Source organism: Castor canadensis, chromosome 7 (genome assembly GCF_047511655.1).
Source record: "Castor canadensis chromosome 7, mCasCan1.hap1v2, whole genome shotgun sequence".
Classification (NCBI taxonomy): Eukaryota; Metazoa; Chordata; class Mammalia; order Rodentia; family Castoridae; genus Castor; species Castor canadensis.
Window position 1 is genome coordinate 143,147,668 of NC_133392.1, and position 22,962 is coordinate 143,170,629.

The following is a 22,962-nucleotide window of genomic DNA, read 5'->3' on the forward strand; positions in this document are numbered from 1 at the left end:
AAGAGTCTGCAACTGTGCTGCAAGTCTCCTGTCGGAGTTTGTCCACACGGTATCCCAGTCCTGATCTTGTGTGACAGGCGTGTGCTCTGCAGCCTGCGTCTGCTTCAGGCCTCTTGCTCCACACTTACAGTCCAGTAAGTAGCTAAAGCACCACAGTCAGGTGTGATGCGTGTTACCTTGAAATCCAGAGTCCTGTCAAAATCCCATCTTTTGCCTCTTCCTGTGTAGCTAGTGGGCAGTACAAGCTTCAGCAGCTTGGCTCTCATTTTATAGTGTGTGTGTGTGTGTGTGTGTGTGTGTGTGTGTGTGTGTTATACTGGGGTTTCACTCAGGGCCTCACACTTGCCAGGCAGGCGCTGTACCACTTGAGCCACTCACTCCGCCAGCCCTTGGCTCTCATTTTAGAGGAGGGAGCCTGACATGCCCCAAGAAGCCTGGACGTCCTAGAAGCCTCACTGGTGTGGCGGCCTCTGAATTTTTGTGGGATTTATTGCCCTTCCTTTGGCAAACATATGTTTTATTAAAAATTTACAATTTCCTCTTCACTGGGCCCAATTGCCACCATGTCATCAATGTCATGGGCAAGCATAATTTTCAAACTGCCAAGATGACCAGTGACTCTGTGGGCTATATTGTGGTAGACATCAGGAATGCAGGCAGAGCCCTGAGATGACAACATGAGGGTCACTGCCTTCCAAGTTGCAAGAGGCAAGCTGTTTCTCTTTTGTTTGTTCTCAGACAGAGTTCCACTAGGTCGTACTGCCTGGCCCTGGAGCTTTTGATCCTCCTGCCCTGGCCTCTCGTGTGCTGGGATTATAGATGTGTACCACCATGCCTGGCTAAAGGTGAACTGTTTCCTTCCTTCCTTCCTTCCTTCCTTCCTTCCTTCCTTCCTTCCTTCCTTCCTTCCTTCCTTCCTTCCTTCCTTCCTTCTTCTGTACTGGGGGTTGAACTCAGGGCCTTGTGCTTGAGCTTGCTAAGCAAGCACTCTACCACTTGAGCCATGCCCCCATCCCATTTTTGTTTTAGTTACTTTGGGGACAAGGTCTTACATTTATGCCCAGGCAGTCCTCCTATTTATACTTCCTGCATAGCTGTGATGACAGGTGTATACCACCATACCCAGCTATTCAGTAGAGATGGGAGGTCTCGCTAACTTTTTGCCCAGGCTGGCATCAAACCACAGTACTCCTGATCTCTGCCTCCTGAATGCTGGGATTGTAGGTGTGATCTCCTGACCAAATGTGAACTATTTCTAACTTTCTTTCCTGCATGGAGCATAAAGGAAGGCATTTAGGGAACAGAAGATGAATACTAACCCAGGAGTTGAGCTGACTTTTTTAGTACAAGTTCCGTTCCTGGACCATCTGTGACTGGAGGAGCACCTAACTAACTTAACCATCATCTCCACTCACACCCCAGGGCCAATTGGTTTTTGCATCAACCAGATAGGTAAGGTAAATTAGAGCAAGACAGGAAGAGCTGCCTCTTTATCTTTAAAATGTTTTGTCGTGGTACTAACCCCTAAAACTCCCTCAGGGATGAAGAATGGCCTTTGGCTTACAATTTCAATGGTGAGTTCAGGGGCTTCTATTTGGCCCCTCCATACCCTAGGAGCCCTCACTCCATGAGTCAGGAACTCACTAGGCATTCTGCCATTTAATATGCCAGACATGGGTTTACATCCACTTGGGCTAAGACCCCATCTATCACATGATCTCCACGAGCCCTAACTGTCTGGTGGACCAAGATGGGGTATTGATCTCCACGGATTATTATCAGTTTAGAGCCAGGCTTTTCTTCTTTCACAAGGAGACTATGAGTCCTACTGGGGGGTGACTTAGGGGACATACTTGTGGCAGCATTGTGGAGCCCTTCCTCCAAGGGACTAGTTTTCCCCTCAGGGGATTGGGGAACTAGGTAAGAGGCAGTGAAGGCCCATTAGGAGAGCTGAAATCAGGTCTCTGCCCACCAGACTTACTAGAGTTTTTCTACATATTTAGGGGAGAAAAATGAGATGGTATGCCTGCCATCCACAACATTCTAGAGAACCCGTGATCAATTAGCTTTATACTGATCCAGGTGGCTCAAAACACGGATATTGTATATATGTATATACATACATATACACACACATACATGTATATGCACAAGTATTTTGTGTATGTATACATATATGTATACATGTGTGTATGTGTGTGTGTATACATCACACATTTTTTCCATGGTTCATTGCCATCACCTGGCTTCTACTACTGCAGGGTCTTTTTCTCACTGGGTCAGAAAGCCAAGAAGCCAAATTCCATTTGGCATCTCCTACATTATCTCCAGGTTATAGAAGAAAACTAGCACAAGCTGGACTAGTCGTACATGCCTGTAATTTCAGCACTCAGGAGGATGAGGTAGGAGGATTGTGAGTTTGAGGGTTTATATAGATAGATAGATAGATAGATAGATATAGATATAGATATATAGATATAGATATAGATATAGATATATAGAGAGAGAGAGACCCTCCCTCAATTTTTTTTAAAAGAAGAAAACTAACACAGACCTTTGGGAAAGGTGTGGTTGAGCAGAACAGATAACACTCCAACACCCCCATCGGCCTCCAAAGATCACTAAGGAAGCCCAGCACCTTGGCCTCTTTGATTGGAGGCCACAATGGAGTTCAGGGTCCATTAGCCATCTCAGACTAGTCAAGCCATACCAGGTGCTCGAGACCACACAGCCTCCAGTCCTGGGTGAATATACCCATACCAACCCACCTGATCCAATCTTAGATTTTATTTTCTTTAGCCTAACATTCTAGGATGCTACCCAGACTCATGACAATATAAATTGGCAAAATTTGGCAACTCTTTGAGTGTCCAAACTGTTTCCTCCTGGAGTGGGCCTTGTACTCTTCTGCCTGGCTATACTGGGATATAATTCTCGTTGTAGGCTTGGAGGTGAGGAGAAGTGATAGGGGTGCATCCTAGGGAAATTCAGTTCCCTTGTGAGGCAACTGCCACAAATGAAGCCACTGAATGATTGTTACTAAAGAAAAGGGAGTGGATGCTGCCTTCAAAAGGAAGATTCAGGGCCAGGTGTGGTGGCCCACACCTGTAATCCCAGCACTTGGGAGACTGAGGCAGGGGGACCTGGAGTTTGAAACCAACCTGGGTTTTAGAGGTGGTGTTCAAAGTTCTGTCCATGTCTTGGGGTCCCATTCCTTCTTTTTTTTTTTTTTTTTTTTCCCATTCCTTCTTAACCAGTTCCCTTTTCTTGGGCTACAGGCCTGGTGTATATTTGATTGGCTTTTTTTTCCTTATGGTCAGACTGAGGCTGCCCTCAGCCATATCAGCCCTGTGGCTAGTAGAGATCAGAGACTCCGCCAGAGCCGCCCTTAGCCTGAATCTCCACCCTTGCACTGAATCGGAAAACCAGGCTTTCAATCCTGTTTTGTGTTTCTAGGGCAATCAGATGTAGAGTCAGAAGCCCATGCCACAGTGTGTGTCACTATTACTTAGTTATTCTTGTCACCATAGTGACTAAGTGCCACAGCCACTGATCTGCCAACATCTTACCAGCCATCTCATGCCATCTCATGCTGGTCACAGAGTGAGTAACTGACGCCCTTATGGGCCCGGTTACCATTTCCATTAGCTCTACTGAGGAGGTTATTCGTGCACTAATGAGGACGTGTGAGCAGGACAATGCCAGCGTCCCCACATCCCACTAATTCTCTGCACAGGGCTGTTCTGGGACAAAGGGCACATTGGTGGGTGGTTAAAGAGGTTTGACAAGGGACTCCAGGGGGAGGGCAGAGTTCAAAGGATCAAGAAAGGCTGGTGAAGCACTCAGGGCGAGCAGCAGCAAGAAGCTTTTAGCACCTGGGATCAAGGGAAGGTGCTAGAATCTATGATTGCTGTAGGCTTGGGAAAGGCAACCTGCGGAGCCCAGAGCAGAATGGAGAAAGGTGAGAGGGTGCTGAGCTGGCAAGAACAGCATGTGACGTGACACCCATGTTCCAGAAAAGAAAACGAAGCCCCAGAGCACCTGCCACATGTACGGGGGGGGGAGGGGGGTAGAGGAGGGTGTGGGGGTGTGGGGGGGTTTGTGTGGTGGGGTGTGTGTGTGTGTAGTGGGGTGTGGGGGTGTGGTGGGGTGTAGGGGGTGTGAGGGGGTGTGGGGAGGGTGTAGGGGGGTGTGGTGGGGTTTGTGTGGTGGGGTGTGTGTGTGTAGTGGGGTGTGGGGGTGTGGTGGGGTGTAGGGGGTGTGAGGGGGTGTGGGGAGGGTGTAGGGGGGTGTGGTGGGGTTTGTGTGGTGGGGTGTGTGTGTGTAGTGGGGTGTGGGGGTGTGGGATGGGTGCAGGGTCCACAGCCCTGCCCTGGAGAGCTGGCAGGCTACTGAGGTGGTACCCACTCTCAGCCTCCTTTCCCCCCTGGAACAGGCCATTCCGAATTTCTGCCCACATCACAGGCCCAGTGAAAGGATCACGTGTGAGCCAGGAAAGCAATTTTTAGCCAAGACAGCTTTTCTGAGGGCTATGTTTATTCACTTCGAGGTCACTGTAACAGAATGTCTGAGATAGGCAACTTAAAAGGAAGACAGATTTACTTTGCCGTGTAGTTTCAGAGGTTTCAGTCCATCATGGTGGGAACCGTGTGGCGGTGTAGACAGCAGCTCGTGTCATGGCAGGCAGGAAGCAGAGGGAAAGACTGCCTGCCTCTCCTGGCTTTCTCCTTTTCTCCTTCTTATTCCTCCCAGGCCCCTGGGCTACAGGGACAGTGCCACATCACATTCAGGGCAGGTCTTCCCTCCCACTTAGCTAATCCTGTCTGAAAACACCCTCACTGAGGTGTTTTCTAACCTCCTAGGCATTTCTCAGTCCAATCAAGTTGACAGTCAAGATTAACCACACACAACAAAAGATTAACCACTACAAAGGCCCACTGTGTGCTGCCATTGTGCACAGGGAAAGGGCAAGAATGGAAAGGAACAGTTGTGCAGAGTTGAAACCGCCTTCTGAACCCCAGTGGCCCAGAAAGGGACTTCAGGAGGGAGGACCAAGAGGATTGAGCTCAGGAGCTGGAGTCTGGGGGCTACAGAGAGAGGGAGGCAGCCTTGGTCACACACTTCTGGAGCTGTCCCTACATTCATATCCATATCCACCTGCCACATGCTGTAGAATGCAAGGACAGTGGCAGGTGGTCAGAGTAGAATTTGTTGGGTGGTGTGCTGATGTTTACATGCTGGACTGAGCATGTGCCCCATGGAACATGATATCAGGGTTCCATCTCCTGGACTTACTGACTCAGCAGGCCTGCCTGGGTGCCCTGGCTGTCTGTCCAGGCTGAGCCTGTCCTACTGGCTCTACTTTGCTGAGAGTCTGAATTTTAACCACAACAGTGGTATCATCTATGCTTTAGTTTAGTCTCTGCTCCAGGGCAGACAGTCACTCCTTTCAGAGAATGCACCGAGGGGAGCCCAGGGAGGCTGTGGTCCCTCATTTAGTCAGGAGGGCCATTCTCCAGACCTGGCCACCTCAAGAGCTTCAGTGTATATTTTCTCTACAGTGACAGAGCCAGTGATGAAACTGGTCTCATTGGTAAAAAAAAGTGATTCAAGATAAGTGGATTGGCTGACTGTCATAGAAACACTCCACTCCTCTTGCATGAAGAAGCTATAAAAATCCAGCCATCAACAGTGGGGAGTCCAGGAGGGGAGTGACTGGAAGTCCACAGGAGGGAATTTTGGGGGTGATGGACGTATTCTTTACCTTGATTGGCATGTTGCAAAACTCATTGAATTGTTCATTTAGATTTTACTATAGACCTTATCTCCATTTTAAGACATGATTAAAAAAATCTAGCCACCAGCCCTGAAGGTGACACATCCAGAAAGACCGATCCAGGCAGACCTGGGGTCTTGCTGCTGTGTGGAGCGTTTCCCCGTGTTACCAGAGGGTCAGTGCAATTATCTCCATTCGGGTGTCCAGAGAGAGATTTCCGGCAAGACAGGAAAGGTAGTGAAAGTAATAGCAAAGTTTATTTAGTTTTTTTTGGTTTTTTTTTTTTTGGCAGTACTGGGATTTGAACTCAGGGCTTCCAGCTTGCAAGGCAGGTGCTCTAACACTTGAGCCATGCTCCCAGCCCTTCGAAGTTCATTTAGGATAGTAAGGTTTATCAGAATACAAAGGCACTTTCAGAGGTGAAAGTGAGTGGTCTCAAAGAGCGGTGGTCATGAACAACAATGACTTCTACCCTGGCAGAGGCTTTTATTGACGATCAAGGGGCTTGAAGAATCAAGTCCCTTCCCAGGACCAGCAGAAGGGGAGTGAATGACATGAAAGTTGTGAAAGAATTGCAATGTTGCAAGAAAACCCACTTGGGGGGGCACTGGCAGAGTGGCTTAAGTGGTAGAGCTCTTAGGCCTCGAGTTCAAACTTAGTGCCACCAATAAATAAACAAATAAACAAACAATGAAATTACAGTGACACGGTTATGCCAGAAGACAACTTTCAGTTGAAATAGCCCACCTTAACTGATGCAATCAAACCCAGGACCTCGTGTATGTGAGGCAAGTACTCTACTCTGAACTACACCTCCAGTCCAACTGTCATATTTTAAAGAGACATTATCTTTCAGAAGTTCATACTGAAGTAGTAATTTACTTAGTAAGGCTATAAATAACTGGATTTGCTTGAAAGTAGTCCAGAAGAATAGAGAGGGCAGAAGGTGTGGGGTATAGCTGAAATATTAGCTATATATTAATGTTTGTCAAAGCTGGGTGTTGGAATTCAAAGACATTCATTATATCATTATCTCTGTGTTTGAAATTTTCTATAATAAAAAAGTTTTAAGGAAAGAAAGAGTGCCAGGAGCATAGCTCAAGTGGTAGAGCGCTTGCCTAGTACCACAAAGAAAAGAAAATATGGACAAGAAAGGCGCTTAGTCGATTTGATGAGAGAGGCATGAATCACCTGATGAGAGCAAGCTCAGTGGATGAAGCCAGGCTGGGGCGGTTTGAGCAGAGAATGGGAAGTGGAAACAATGAGTCCGGATTCCCCTTGTAGAGTTTCTGGCTCAGAGAGAGGGACAAGAACCAGGGCAGGCAAGAGTCAAGAGATGCTGTGGTAGACAAAATTCTAAGATTACCCCCACACACAAACACAGAGATTCCTGCCTCTTGGTTTATATGCCTCCTCTAACCCTCTCCCTTTGAGTATGGGCAGAATCAGTGAGTAGCATGGGATAGCTCTAGGATTTAGGCTACATTATATGGTAAAGTTGAAGTTTGCAGATATAATTAACGTTCCTGATCAGTTGACTTTGAGTAATTGAAAAGGAAAATTATACTGGTGGATCTGACCTAATCAGGTGAGCCTTTAAAAGAAAGTGATTCTACTGCTGGTCTTGAAGGAGCAAACTGCCCTTCTGTGAAGAGTACCACATGACAGGAAGAGCTGGTGGCCTCTAGAAGCTAAGAATGACTCCTTCTTGGTAGCCAGCAAAGAGGTGGGGCTTGCTTGCTCTACAATTGCCGTGAACTGAAGTCTGCCAATAATCGATAAGCTGGAAAGAGGATCATGAAGCCCAGAAGAAGTCACACCTTGGTCAACGTTTCTGACACCTGATAAGATGCAGAGCAGAGGACCCAGTGGAAACATGTCAGACTTCTGACCACAGAAACGAAGGATGGGTTCATGTTATTTCAGGCCATACTTACACTTCAGTAGAAAACTAATGTACTCTTTCATTTTGTTGGCCTGGGGGTGGTCATTGTAACTGTTAGAACATGGCTTGGGAGAGCAGAAGCCAGGGAGACTCAGAGTCAAGGTACCATGGAGAGAGCAGAGCCAGCTTCCACAGGTGAGGCAGCAGAAGCCAATGGAGTGCAGCTGTGCCGGAGGAAAGACTAGAAGGTCTCTGTGTGGCTGAACACTTTAATCCTCTCAACAAGAATGCAGCAGCATCACCAAATAAGATGAATCCAGGAAATGTGGTAGGAAATTAGAGGAAAAGGAATGGAAGTCATCTTGAGCCAGACAAAGCGATTGTGCCTATTAAGAGAACAGCAGGATTGTCTGTGCTGAGTTTGATTTTTGTAAATAGGGAAAACAGGTCCATTCGTATGAATTAATTAGGTTGGGTTTTGCCAGGCAAATAAGATGAATGGAGAGAGGCACAGTGGCATACATCAATAGTCCCAGCTACTCAGCCTTGAGGTAGGGATTGGAAAACAGCCTCAGTGACATAGGGAGGCCTCATCTCAAAAAAAAAGAAAGAAAGAAAAAGAAAACTGTTAACCATACAAACAAGGGAGCAATGTGCCATGAGTGGCGGTACCATTAGTGACCATAACGGAAAAGATCTTTAAGTATATTAAAATTCAGACACTCCATAAAGAGAATGAAAAGACAAGCCTAAAATAGAATAATACTTGAGCACATTAAGCTGACCCAGGAGTCCTAAATTAGTCCATTTTCCATTGCAAAAACAAATACCTAACCCTTCATAAAGAAAAGTGGTGTATTTAGCTCAGAGTTTTGGAGGCTGACATTCTAAGACTGCAGCCATATCAATTCAGCCTCTGGTGAGGGCCCCCTTTGCTACGTCACCTCATGGAGGATGGCATCATAGCAGGAGCTTGTGGAAAGGCAGAGATCGCATGGTGGGACAAGAAGTCAGCGGCTCCTGCCTTCTGTCTGCCCACCTGCTGCCTCCTGCCCTCCCCTGCACTGGGCGCCATGCTCGACAAGGTCCTGATCCTCTCTGCCTTGTGTGCCCTGGCTGTGGCTTTTCCCATACCACCCCCAGCTCCTCTAGACTCAATCAGTGAACTAGACTCAACTGGTGAGCCAGAGTTTAAGCTGGTGTGGGGATCACCTCTGAAGTGCACTGAACCACTGCTGTAGAGTCAACCACCAACCCTCAGCAGACTGCAAACCCAGAGACACTATGGACATGTACGAGGGGACACACACACTTTTGAATTCTCTACTGACGTCAAGATGGCCACCTCCAGCTTTGTGGATGAAGCCAATGAGGCAACAGATGAGACCAGCACCTCCACAGAAAGCAATGAGTCACTGACAGTGTATCTTTAAAATGAAGTCAGGTCTCCGTTAGCTGTGCCCTAGGACTGTGCTGCCCCACCACTTTCTAAGAAGACTCAAACTTTGGAACAAGCGTACAACTACACTACTGAAAGTTCCATAATTGTAGAAAACAGATAGGACATGGGGTGCACCAGCTGAGGAGAAACAGCAAGCCATGATCCAGGAGGGGTGCTGTGAATCGTACACAGATGCAAGAGGTTTATTTTGTAGCTCTGTCCCATTTAATATGGGCTTAATAAATATTCACTGACTGCAAAAAAAAAAAAAAGAAGTCAGCACTGGCGGAGGGGCCCAAGCAGTACAGCATCTGCTTTGTAAGCTTGAAGCCCTGAGTTCAAACCCCAGCACCACAAAAAAAGTCTGAGAGCAAGGAGGAACAGGTCTTGCTTTTCCATAAGAACCCTCACACAAGAACTAACTAGGTTAGAACTGCGTTAATTCTGTGTGAGAGGCCCCTCAATAACCTCTTAAACGTCCCACCTGCCACCTCCCCAAATCATCAAGTCTTCCACTAACCTTCCAACACGCCCTTGGGAGACATATTCACACCATTTTCAAACCATGGTAAGTCCTATCCTGAATGCATAAAGAATTCCTTCAGATCATAATAAAGTCAGAACTACCAGTAGAAATCTGAACAAGTAAATTTAAGGCACACTTCAAAAAAAAGGAATCCAAATGACTAATCTGTGGAAAAGTATATGTTCCTAAAAAATCAAGAATTGCACAACATAATGACACGCCACTATGTACATGCCAGCTTGGGAGAGTTCAAAGCCTGGGGATACCAGGCAGGGAAGGACGCAGTACACTGGAATTCCTGAATACTATGGTGTATGTTATTAGTGCAACTGCGTTAGAAAAAGGTTTGGTATTTGCTAGTAAAGTGGAAGAAATACTCACACACTGTGACTGGGCAACACCCCCACCAGAAAAATGTAGAGACGCATGTGTTGTGTACCAGGAAATATGCATAAAAGTGCTCAGAATAGAAATGCCTATGCATGCTGGGCACTGGTAGCTCACACCTGTAATCATAGCTACTCAGGAGGCAGAGAGATCAGGAGGATCAAGGTTCAAAGCCAGCCCAGGGAAATGGTTCACGAGATCCTATCTCGAAAACACCCATCACAAAAAGAGGGCTGGTGGAGTGGCTCAAGTGATAGAGCATCTACCTAGCAAGCATGAGGACCCAAGTTCAAACCCCAGAACCACCAAGCTATGGTAGCCTTTCCTTGAAATAATTCCAATCCTATCAATAGTAGTAAAGTGGATAGATAAATTTTTATAATTATATTATGGGATATTAAACAGCAATGAAAATAAACTAGATCTTCACAATAACATAGTGAAGTAAAAAGAGCCAAACATGAGATATGCTGGGAGTGAGTCTATTTACATAAAGCTTAGAAGCGGGAAAGTGTAAATTATATCGTCTAGCATGGATGAACCATAAAGAACCATAAAACTCTAATGGCAGGCGGAGATCATCCTAAAATACAAAATGATTACCCTTTGGAGGGAAGGAGGCAAGCAATTGAGGAATACACAGCGATCCCTGCGGTGACAGCAATCTGCCGTTTCTTAAGTTGGGTGGCAAATATGCAGATGTTTGTTTTATAATTACGCATTGTACTCTGCATTTATGTTTTACATACCTTTGACATGTGAGTTATAGTTTACAATCAAGTTTTTAAACACATATTATGAAAGGCTTTATGCCTACATATTTGAAAATTTAGGCAAACTAGACAAATTTCTAAAAACTATTACTTTCCACAACTGAACCCAAAAGAAAGAAAATAGCTAAATTATTCTATAACTAGCTGTATTAGTTCTCCATTTCCGTTTAACAAATTACCACAAACTTAGCAGCTCCAAAGCACACATTAGCTGGCACTGGTGGCTCACACCTGTAATCCTACCTACTCAGGAGGCAGAGATCAGGAGGATCATGGTTCAAAGCCAGCCCAAGGAAATAGTTTGTGAGACCCTATCTAGGAAAACCCTTCACGAAAAAAGGGCTGGTAGAGTGGCTCAAGGTGTAGACCTTGAGTTCAAGCCCCAGTACTGAAAAAAAAAAAAGCACACATTATTATCTCATGTGTAATAAAAGCCAACTTGACTGAATGCTGAATGCTCAAGAGACTGCAGTTGTTGACCAAGAGTAGGCTGTCATCCGAAGGAAGGAGCCACTTCCATGTTCACAGGGAACTTGATGGCAGAATTCAGTTCCTTGAAGGTTGTTGGATAGTGGATCTCAGTTCTGAGCTGGCTGTTGCCAGAGGTCACCCTATGTTTGTTGACACATAGACCTTTCCAACAGAGCCATTTGCTTCATCAACATATGCAAGGCAAAAGGGCAAGAGGGAGAGTTTGCTAGCAAGACAGAAGCAATTACCTTATGTGACCTAATCATGAAAGGACCATTCCATTACCTTTGCCATATTCTACTGGTTAGATGCAAATCACATATGTTGTCCAGACCCAAGGGGAGGAGTTGATACAGGAAGACAGCTGTAATTGGGGGGCCATTGTAGGGCCTACCATTCCATGTCAAAGGGAACTGAATCAGTAGTCCAATATCTTCCCATAAAGAAAACTCCAGCAGAGCACCAGCCTAGCAAGCGTGAGACTCTGAGTTTAAACCCCAGTACTGCCCCCCCAAAAAAATAAGAAAAAGAAAACTCTAGCCAGCCCTGCTATGTTCTGCTAAATATTAAATTATCAATTCTAAACTGGTGACAGTGGCCCATGCCTGTAATCCTAGCTACTTGGGAGGCTGAGATAAGGAGGATCATGTTTTCAGGCCAAAAGGGCAAAAGTTTGTGAGATCCCATCTCAATGGAAAAAAGCTGAGCATGGTAACCTGTGCCTGTCATCCCAGCCACAGCAGGAAGTGCAAAATAAGAGGGCTGTGGTCCAGGCTGGCTGGGCAAAAAGTGAGACGCTATCTCCAAAAATAACCAGAGCAAAGAGAGCTGGAGGCATGGTTCAAGTGACAGTGCACCTGCCTCACAAGCACAAAACCCTGAGTTCAAACCCCAGTACTGCCAAAAGAAAAACCCAGTACTACACAAAGAAATATAAACAAATTCTGATTTTGCATAGATCCTTGTCCTCATTTTTGGTTATTTCTTTAGAATGGGTCAGTGGGGCAAGGAGGCTCTTGGCAAATATTGCAGATCTTTTTCCAGGAATGTTGGACTAATTTATACACCTACTATTTTTTTCTAACTTTTCAAACACACAAAAAAGTTGAAATAACTTCTCCATGAACAGATCTATATTCCACCTGGATTTGATTAACATTTTGTTTTATTCTCATTATCTAAATTTATCTTTAACTGTGGTAAAATACACATAACATAAAATTTACTATCTTAACCACATTTTTAGTGGTCCTGGGGATGAAACCCAGGTCCTTATATGGATGAGCGTGCTAACACACGCTATACCACTGAGCTCCACTCCCAGCTTTTTGAACTCCCTTTCACAGTGTGCGTGTCCACATTGTTGTTCAAGCTTCCTCACCATCCATTTCCAGAACTTTTTCATCTTGCAAAACTGGAACTCTGAATCGGTAGTAGAGCTCAGTGAGAGGGGCTTGCCTAGCATGGCCAGGCCCTGGTTTCTATTCCCAGCACTGCAGCAAAGAAACAAAACACCTGAAACTCTGTACCCATTAGACATTAACTCCATTCCCTCCTGCTCCCAGCCCCTGGCGACTACCACTCTACCTTTTGTCTGTATAAATTTGACCACTCTCAGAGTCTTGTGTGATTGGAATCATTTATCCTTTTGTAACTGGCTCACCTCACTTGTTATAATGTCTTCAAGTTTCATCCACATTGCACCATGTGTCAGAATTTCTGGGTTTTTTTGTTGTTTTTGTTGCTTTTGGTGGGACTGGGGCTTTAAACTCAGAGCTTGATGGTTGCAAAGCAGGTACTCAACCACTTGAGCTGCATCTCCAGTCCATTTTGCTTTGATTATTTTGGAGATGGCGGTCTTGAGAGCTATTTGCCTGGGCTGACCTTGAACCTTGATCCTGCCTATCTCAGTCTCTCAAATAGCTAGAATTACAGGTATAAGCCACTGCACTCTGCAGTTTTCAGCTTTTAAAAACTAAGTTCTATTCCTTTGTAAGTATATATCATATTTTGTTTATCCATTCATTCATCAATAAACATTTGAGTTGCCTGTACATTTGGCTATTGTAAACGACACTGCTTCTCTATTTTTTTGACACAGGGTCTTACTATGTAGTCCAGACTGGCCTTGAATTTGAGATTCTCCAGCTTTAGCCTGCTCAGTGCTGGGATTAAGGCCTATGCCTGTTTGTTTTGTTTTGTTTTGTTTTGCTTTGCTTTTTTTTTGTTGTTGTTGGTACTGGGGCTTGGACTTAGGACTAGGCAGGTGCTGCACCACTTCAGATGCTCTGCCAGCCCTATTTTTTAATGTAACCTGCAGATATTCGGCAGACTTCATTCCTAAACACTTCAGCATGAGCAGCATGGACTAAAGTTCAATATTTGTTTGTTTCCTTTCGAGATAAAATTTAGGCACAGCAACAGGCTGGAGGTATAGCTCAGTGGTAGAGCACACACTTAGCATGAGTGAGGCCCTGGGTCCAATCTCCAAGCACTAAAACAAACAAAAAATTAAACACAGTGACACAGATAGCTCTCCAGCGTGTTACTGGGTGAATCTGTGTTTCCCAGACCCTCATCAATGTGCAGAACATTTCCTCCAGCCCAGAACCTTCCTTGTGCTCCTTCCTCGTCGATGCCTGGCTGGCTACCCATCCCCTTGTTCTGAGCCAGGTGCTGGGATGTTTTTGCTGACTGTAGATTGACTTCATATGTTCTGGAATGTGCTCTTTGGTGTCTGGTTTCTTTCACTCTGCTTTGTGGTTTTGAGAGCTGCCCACATGGCTGTGTAGCTGCAGTTCCTTTCCTCTCATTGCCGAGTGGTATTCTAATGCTTGGATAGAATATAACTCACGCTCCTGGCGTGAACACCTGGGCTTTTTCCAATTTGGGGCTATAGTGAATAAAGCTGCTATGAACTTTGCAGCAATCTTTTTGTGGACACGTGTTTTCACTTCTCTTCGGCAAATGTCTGCAGGTAGAATTACTGGTCATGGGGTATATGAATATTTAGTTTGATAAGAAGATGCCAGATTTTTTTCTAAAGTGGCTGAGTCTTGTGTTCTTCCCATGCACAACATCTGAGAGTTCCAGTTCCTCTCCCTCCTTAACTTCAGTCATGAGGTCTCTTCTTGCTTATAGCCCTTCTGAAGAGTTCCACGGTGGCATCTGTGTGGTTTTCATTAGCATTTCTGTGATGACTGACGCCGTTGGACGTCTTGCCCTGTAAGCATAGGGTGTGGAGCATATCTTCTTCCTGAAGTCTCTCCTCAAATCTTTTGCACATTTTAGCCAGGTGTGGTGGTACACTCCTGCAATCCCAACACTCAAGAGGCACTGAGGCAGCAGGATGGAGAGCTCAAGGTCAGTGCTGAGTCCACAGTGAGACAGACCTATCTCAAAAAACTAAAACAAGCCAGGAACGGTGCCTCATGCCTGTAATCCTAGCTACTTAGAGGCAGAGATTGGGAGGATCTTGAGACCCCCCCCACCTCAACCAATAAAAAAGCTGGGCATGGTGGCACACACCTGTCATCCCAGCTACATGGAAATGTCAATAGGGGGACCATGCTCCAGGCTCATCCAGGCAATAATTGTGAGACCCTATTTGAAAAACAGCCAAGGCAAAAAGGACTGAGGACTTGGCTCAAGTGGTAGAGCTTCTGCTTAGAAAGCACAAGACCCTGGTTCAAACCCCAATACAGCCACAAAAAAAAAAAAAAAAAAAAAATTGCCCATTTTAAAATTGGGTGTTTCTCTTTTTATTACTGAATTTTCTTTCTTTCAGAGTTATTTGCTGTTCTTTACTTTTGTTTTCACCAGCATGCTTTAATTTACATTTGTTTCTTGTTTTTGTGGTACTGGGGTTTGAACTCAGGCTCTCAAGCTTGCTAGGCAAGTGCTCTACCACTTGAGCCACTCCACCAGCTCTGTTCTTTTTCTTAATAAAAACATTTTTTTGGCAGTATTGAACTCAGAGCCTCATTTTTGCTAGGCAGGCACGCTACCACTTCAGCCACTGTGCAAGCCCTTTTTTGCTTTAGTTTTAGTTATTTTTTGGATTGGGTCTTACATTTTTTGCCTGGTAACCTTACACAGAAATCTTCCTACCTATGGCCTCCTGGTTGCTGGGATGCCAGGTGCACACCACTTTGTCCTGCTTATTGATTGAGAAAGGGTCTTACTCCCCCCACCCTGGGGGAGGAGGGCGGCCCTCGAACCTCCTGATGATCTCTGCATCTTGAATAGCTGGGCCACTTTGCATCTTGGGCCACTGCACCTGGTCTAATTTGTCATTTGTAATGGTTCCTGCTTTCTGTATCAAGTCTGAAAAACCCTCCCCTACTCTAGATTGCTAACATTTTTGTTTACATTTTCTTCTAGAATCTTTATGTTGTTAGTTTTATGTTTAATTTTTGTTTGCTTTTGGGTTTTTGTTTTTGTTTGGTTTTGTTTTTGAGACATGGGCTATGTAGCCCATGCTGGCCTTGAATTTACAATCCTCCTGCTTCAGCTTCCAAGGTGCTGGGAAGCCTCCATGCCTCCATGCCTGGCGTAGTTCTGCATTTAATTCTTTTTTTTTTTTTTCTTCTTTTTTTAGTGTGACTGGGGCTTGAACTCAGGGCTTTATGTTTTCAAAGCGGGGACTCTACCGCTTGAGCCACACCACCAGTCCCAGTTCTACATTTAGTTTTGACAACTCAGGAGGCCAGGCTCCAGACCCAAGCTCAACACACCACTGTGACCCACTTCTGCAAGGTGTTATGGGGCCTCCCCTGCAAGGGAGCAGGTCCCCTGGAGGAGGGGACCAGACCAAATTTTTCTCTGGGACCTGTGGCTCTGTCTTTTCCCATAGGAGAAAGGTGAGCACTAGGGGCTGGCTGGAGGAGGAGGTGGAGCAAGGGGCTGCAAAGACTCGGGGTCACAGGTGACTCCAGGAGGAACTGGAGTGGTCTGGCCCACTCCACAGACCCCATGAAGGAGTTTCCAAACCTGTTGGTCCTTAGGGGCTGTGCTACTCTCTGACTTGACCTATTTTGTGTTTCCTTTGCTTTTAGTCAGCTCCAAAGCTGAAGAATTCATTCACGACTCAAAGCTTTCCTCTTTTTTTTTTTTCAGTACTGGGCTTCATGCTTACTAGGCAGGTGCTCTTGGGCTTCTGGATGGAGGCTGGTCAGCAGAAAGACCAGCTTGGAGCTTTTAGCCCAAACAAAAAGGGGGTGAAGATCGAGTTAGTTGTCAACCAGGCCTCTGTAAGGAAGCCTCCGTAAAGATCCATGAACGTGGGGTCCGGAGAGCTTCCCTGTTGCCAAACGCCTCTGGTGCTGAAGGGTGGTGCACCCCAACTCCACAGAGCACCCTAGGTATCTCTTCACCAGCTTCCCATCTGCATCCTTTGTAAAATCCTTTATCACTATAATAAACCACTAAACATTAACTAAGCATTTCTCAAGTTCTGTGAGCCATCCTAGCAAATTAATCCAATGAAAAGAGGGGTTAGTGGTGACTCCAGTTTAGTTTATTTTATTGGTGGTCGTGGGATTTGAACTCAGGGCCACATGCTTGCTAGGCAAATGCTCTACCACTTCAGCCACATCCCTAGCCCTTTTTGCTTTAATTTATTTTTTCAAATAGGGTCTTGTGCTTTTCCCCAGGCTGGCTTTGGACCATGATTCTCCTACCTTCACCTCCTGAGTAGCTGGAGCTACAGGCATGCACCACCATACCCGGCCTGGGAAATTCAGTTTAGAGCTGGCCAGTCAGAAGTAAAAGTGATAACCAATTACGTGTGATGGGCATCTGAAGTGGGGATAGTCTTGTGGATGGAGTTCCTCACTGTGGGATCTAACACTACTGCAGGTAGATAGCCTCAGAATTGGATGAATCAGAGGACACCAGGTACTGTCTGCTGAGAGAGGCTTGCTGGGTGTGTGAGGAAAACCCACACAGGTGGTGTCAGAAGCATTTCATTGGTTGAGAGGTGCACAAGAGTATTTTGGTTTGGAGCACGTGCCACACCCTGCAGGTCAGCAGGCCTCACAAGGTGGTGTGGCTCAGCTCACAGCCAAACCAGCCTGGCGCAAGGTATTCCGCCACACAGTAGGACCACCTGTAGTGCTGGAGGATGGGTACAAAGAAGGAGCAGTGAATGCCCCAAGCACTGCCCCTGTGTGCAGTCACGTCCTCACAGAGTCACAGGCTTCTCAGTAGGAGGCAGAGAATGTAGAGCCCCTTGCTGTTGACAATCAGCAAGTTCATGCATGGAGGAGCAGGGGGAAGGCAGAGAACAAATCCAACTCCATGGTAGGATGAGCTGTGGGTGGACTTGGCAGGCCACCGAAGGAGGCCTTGTTGGCATCCTACAGTTTTAGGATGGCTGACTGAGCCAGGCAGTACATGCCTGTAATCCCAGCTACTTGGGAAGCTGAGAAAAGGAGAATCACAGTCTGAAGCTAGCCTGGGCAAAATCACAAGAGCCTATCTGAAAAACAAACTAAAAGCAAAAGGGATGGAGTGTGGCTCTATCTGAAGTCTGATCAAGCCTCAGGGACACAGGTTCGGTCACCAGAGGCCACGATGGCCAGGTTGTCTTAGGTGGGGCAAGTCCATGCGGCAGGGGCAAGCAAGCAGAGCCTCGTGCCAGCCTCTGTGGCCACTTTGCTCCAGGGCTTATTGATTTAGGTTCCAGAGCAGCTGAGGCTTATGGGAGATTCTCAATGCCCAGACATTACCACGTGCTCCCTCTTCAAGAGCAGATGGAATTAACACACTGTGACGATTAAGCATTGTGCCAGGAGATGAATTACACAGATTGCAACCAGGGGACAGACAGCATGTGATGGTTGCAAAATCCTTAAGGGAATTTGTCCTTGTCCTGGAAAAAATGCTGGCTTGTGGTTTAACATTTCTATTAGAAAATTAAGGCTTTTTTGTGTCACAATAAGGTAAGAAAGTCCTGCTGGTCTGTCACCCTGACATTGCTTCAAATCAGGTGAGAATCATGACCTCTTAGGACCGGTTTTGTTCCTAGAGAATAATGGTCAATCTTGTTTAGCATTGTGAAATCAGAGCAATGGGGCAGGAATAGCCCCAGGAACCATCCAGATCGCTTGTTCTAAAATTTAAGTCTCATTGCAATCACAAGAACCAAAGGCAAGGCCCCACTGTGACTCTGATAGTTTCTCAAATTTTGTCTGCATCCTAAAAGGTAGGGGAAAAGAAGGTCGTGGCACCCACAGATGTCACCTGTAATCCCAGCACTCCAAAGGCTGAGGCAGGAGGATCATGAGTTCAAGGCCAGCCTATGCAACCTATCCAGACCCTGTCTCAAAAAATAACAAAAGAGCCCCTCAAGGGGTGTCCTTTGGTGAATAGTCACATGGGACATTAGTGTCACAATCTGGGCCCACCCTGAGAGTCCAGTCACCTGGCACCTACACCACTCTCCCTCTCCCTCCCTCCCTCCAAGGCCCTGCCCTCTCAGCAAACCCACCAGCCACTTCCCACGGCCCCCTCTCTTCACATCCATGGGCCCACGCACTGCACCCTGGGAGGCGTTCTCGCTCTTGCTCTTGCTCAGAAGACAGGCTGCAGTGCCACAGTGATCCTCTGCCTGGGGCTGGCTGCTTGCAGGGGCCATCTGTTCACAGGCTGTGGAGGAGCTCAGAGTTGTCAGAAATGACCTCGCAGGCTCATCCCGGGTTGCCTGGCAACTAGCAAGTGGGGACTAGTGACTCCATGTCTGGGGGGTGGGGGTGGGGCAGTGCCTGAACTCAACTTCCCCTGGATGAGGGCGTGAGGGTGAGGTGGCACTAAGTGGCCCACAGTCCAGACTGCCTGCTATCTGAGCACACAATGCTCTCCCCATCCATCACACTCAGGCCGTTCCCATGAAGGGGAAGGGTCCCTCTGCTGTGACAGCTCCAGCCTCACACAGGGTGCCTGTTAGCACTTCTGCCCAAGCTCCTAGTGTGTCACAGGCTCCAGGTTTCCATCCCTGATCACCTAGGCCTGGGGACCTGAAGTCTAAGGTCGGGTGAAGGAGGGGAAGCTGGGAAGCCCAAGAAGACACCCTGAAAAATGAGTCACCTGCTCAGCAGTTCCCCTGGGCTTCAGGACATGCCTGCGGTCCGTCCTCACCCACCTGCACCCTCTCCCCTGGACGACAGATGCTGCCAGGCACGCCTGACTTTGACTTTGTGACAAGGTCAGATGGACCTCAGATCTCATCACTGGTCCCCCCACCAGGCTGTCGGTCACCCCTGGCCCACGGGCTTACCAAAGACATGAGCTGCTCAGAGAACGGTGGTTTGCAGAAGGCGCCCAGCAACGCACACACCCAAAGCCAGGCTCCTGGGGCCAAGCTCCGCTTCCTGGGCTTGTCGCAGGCTCCACAGGGCCACAGCCAGCCTCATGTGATTTCAGAAGCTTTGGAGCAGCCGCTGTGGGAGGGTGGGGTGTGGACCTGCTGGTCACTGCACGGCCAGGACCCCAAGGGCCAGAGCTGCTCTGCACCTGTCTCGGCACAGCTGCAGATGGCCTGAGGCTCTCACAGCCCCAACACGTGCCTGAGCTCCTGCTGCGTCAGTGCTGCCCAGCGACCAGAACAGACTCCCGATTTCCTGACGGATCACAAGAGGAAACAGAAGGAGGGCAGTGCTCTCTCTCACTCAAGTGTGAGCAGAGTCCTCTGGGTGGAAACTCATTTTAAAAAGAACTGTTAGCCAGGTATGGTGGTCCACGCCTGGAATCCCAGCTCATGGGAGTCTGAGGCAAGAGGATCGTGAGTTTGAGGTCAGTCTGGGATGCATCGTGAGGCCCTGTGTCAAAAAAAACAAAACCAAAAGAGAATTATTTAGGTTCCAACTCTGGAGAATAATTCAGCAGCACTGAGGTGTGCCCTGGAATATGCATTTTAAACGAGCGCTCTGATTCAGGTAATCTGCTGTCTATACCTCAAGATTAGGCAAGCCTGGGCCCAAATCCAAGTTCTGCTCCAGTATTACTTCCAATTCATTTCTGCTATGAATGATGGATACCCGAAATAACAGGAGCCTAAACAAGATACAAATTTATCTCTTATTTAAATGTCTAAGAATACAGTCCAGGTTGGATATAATGCCACAATTATTAAGGACCTAGATCTTTTCTGGCTTGTTCCTTCTGAATCCTCTACATTTGCCTTTTGCCTCATGGTCCAAAATAGTTGCTACAGCTCCAGCCATCATGCCTACATTTCATTCAACAGGAAAAAGGAAAAGGGAAAAGAAAGGACAAACCCTCTGTTTACAAGCACATACCACACTTCTCCTTACATTCCATTTGCCAGAAGTTAGTCATTTCAGCTATATCTGTTGCAAGGGAGGAGTGACATGTAGTTTATTTAACAGTTTGTGAATGTGATTTAAGGCACAGAAAGTGTCCAAAGTAGCTGAAACAGAGAGAGGAAAAGATGGTGCAAGCTAAAGATAAAATCAGTTAATATCAACCGTATGCTTATGGAGTACCACACTTGCTGTTGTAAGCACTTTGTGTGTAACCATGAATTTATTTCTTGCAATGATCTTGGGAGGGAGGTCTTACTCCTCTGTGAATAGGGCCCTGCGGCAGGCAATTCAGGGAAAGTGCCCAGACCAGGTCCTGGGGAACAGGTGGCCTCCTCACAGATCGTGTGGTCTCAAGGGGACCAGGCAGTCTAGCTCCACCCAGAACCACCCCAGATGCCCCTTTCGAAACAGCACTTTCATCTGGACCCAAACTGGGGCGTGCATACAAGGGCCCCAAATTATAAATAAGGACTGTATCTCATTGAATTCAAATGTGCCATCAATCAGCCAATCACCAAAAGCCACTCCTAAGTACCACCCAAATCGCCCCTCTTCCTTGATTACGCCTTGTAGCATATAATACCCATCCAAACCTAGGCACCAGGGGCGCTTGAGCTACAGGTGCTGCTCTTAAGCCACCTTGCCCAAAGCCAGCTCCCCTCTCCTTGGGGAGTGTATTTCCCTGCTTTTACTCTCTCATTTTCTTTCCTTTCTTTTTTTTTTTTTTTTTTGCCGTACTGGGACTTGAACTCAGGGCTTAATTCTTGAGCCACTCCACCAGCGCTTTTTTGGAATGGGTTTTTTGAAATAGGGTCTCATGCACTATTTGCTTGGCCTGGCCTCAAACTACAATCCTCCTGATCTCTGCCTCCTGAGTAGCTAGGATTGCAGGTGTGAGCGACTGTCACCCAGCTTCTCTCACACTCAAAAAAACTTTGCTGCTGCTTTGCAATCTGTGTGTCTCCATCCAATTCTTTGTTCCCGATGCCAAGGACCTGAGATCTTCTGAATCAGTGTGTTCTCAGACCACCCACTATTAACAGTCCCAAACACCCTAAAACTTGAAGTGACTCAGAGCAAGATTTTTTTTTTGACACTGGGATTTGAACTCAGGGCTTCATGCTTGCAAAGCAGGTACTCTTCTGCTTGCAGCCTCCCTTCTCTCCCTCCACCCACATGCACGGGAAGACGCAGGAAGCTGTCCAAGCTGCTGGTCCTGGGGGCTGATGCCACGAGAAGGAGTTTCTGTCCAGGCTTCACCAAGGATTCAAACAACTGCCAGGTGTGCTTGTCCAGTGTCCTTCTGTCCCCAGCTCCGCACAGCAAGGAATGGAGGCCACTCACACTGTGACAGAGGGAGGGAAGGTAGGCCTTTCGTCCACCTGGGACCTGGACACAATTTGCAGAAAAGCAGCACCGTGTGCAGTTGAGAGGCTAGGCTCCACCCTGCCACCCCTCAGCTGTATGGCATGGCCGGCAGATGGGTCAAGCACTTCAGGTCATATGTCACCGTGATGACCACAGCTCATGCCCGCCCAGAAGATGCAGACCCCTCCAGAGGGCTGAGCTCTGCCTGCCTCCTTCCTTTAGTAATAAGTAATGAAATTGTTTTTTAAACAGCAAGTGAGGCATTGTCAATATAGAAAATATAAAAATTCAGATTAAAAAAATTCACCTAAGGCTAGGAGTGTAGCTCAAAAGTAGGGTGCTTGCCTAGCGTGTGCAGGTCCTGGGTTCCATCCCTAGCACCAGAAAAAATAATAAAGAAGGCCAAAAGAAATCACCCAGCCAGGTGCTGCTGCCTGTATTCCCAGCTACTCAGGAGGCTGGGGCAGGAGATCATGTGAGCCCAGGAGTTCCCAGCCAGCCTGAGCAACAGTGACAGATCCTGCCTCAAATGAAACAATAAAAGAAAGATTTTTCTATTTTTCTTTTCTCTTTCCCCTCGCCCTGCCCCTCCCCTTCTCCTCCTCCTTCTTTCTTGGCTTGAGCCAGGGTCTCATTATTTAGCCTGGAACTCGGGATCCTCCTGCCTCAGCCTCCCAAACACTAGGATTACAGGTGTTTGTCCAGTATCTACTCAAAGATCCTCTTTCTAGTCTTCTGTTTAGCTAGCACCATAGTGGGCAAGGCATGTGGCTGAAGTGGCAGAGCACCTGCCCATCAAGTGCAAAACCATGAGTTCAAACTCCAGAACTGCCAGCATCATAGTGATTTGGTGCTATTTGTTCTTTCCCTAGAAGGTGACTGGGGCTCTCTTCCCCCATCAGCATCTGTCACTGACTCCCCTGGTCTCTGTCACCATGACTCCATGTTTGTTATGGGAGTGTTGTCTTAGAGACCAGGCAAAGAGGCTGAAGAACAGCATTCACAATTG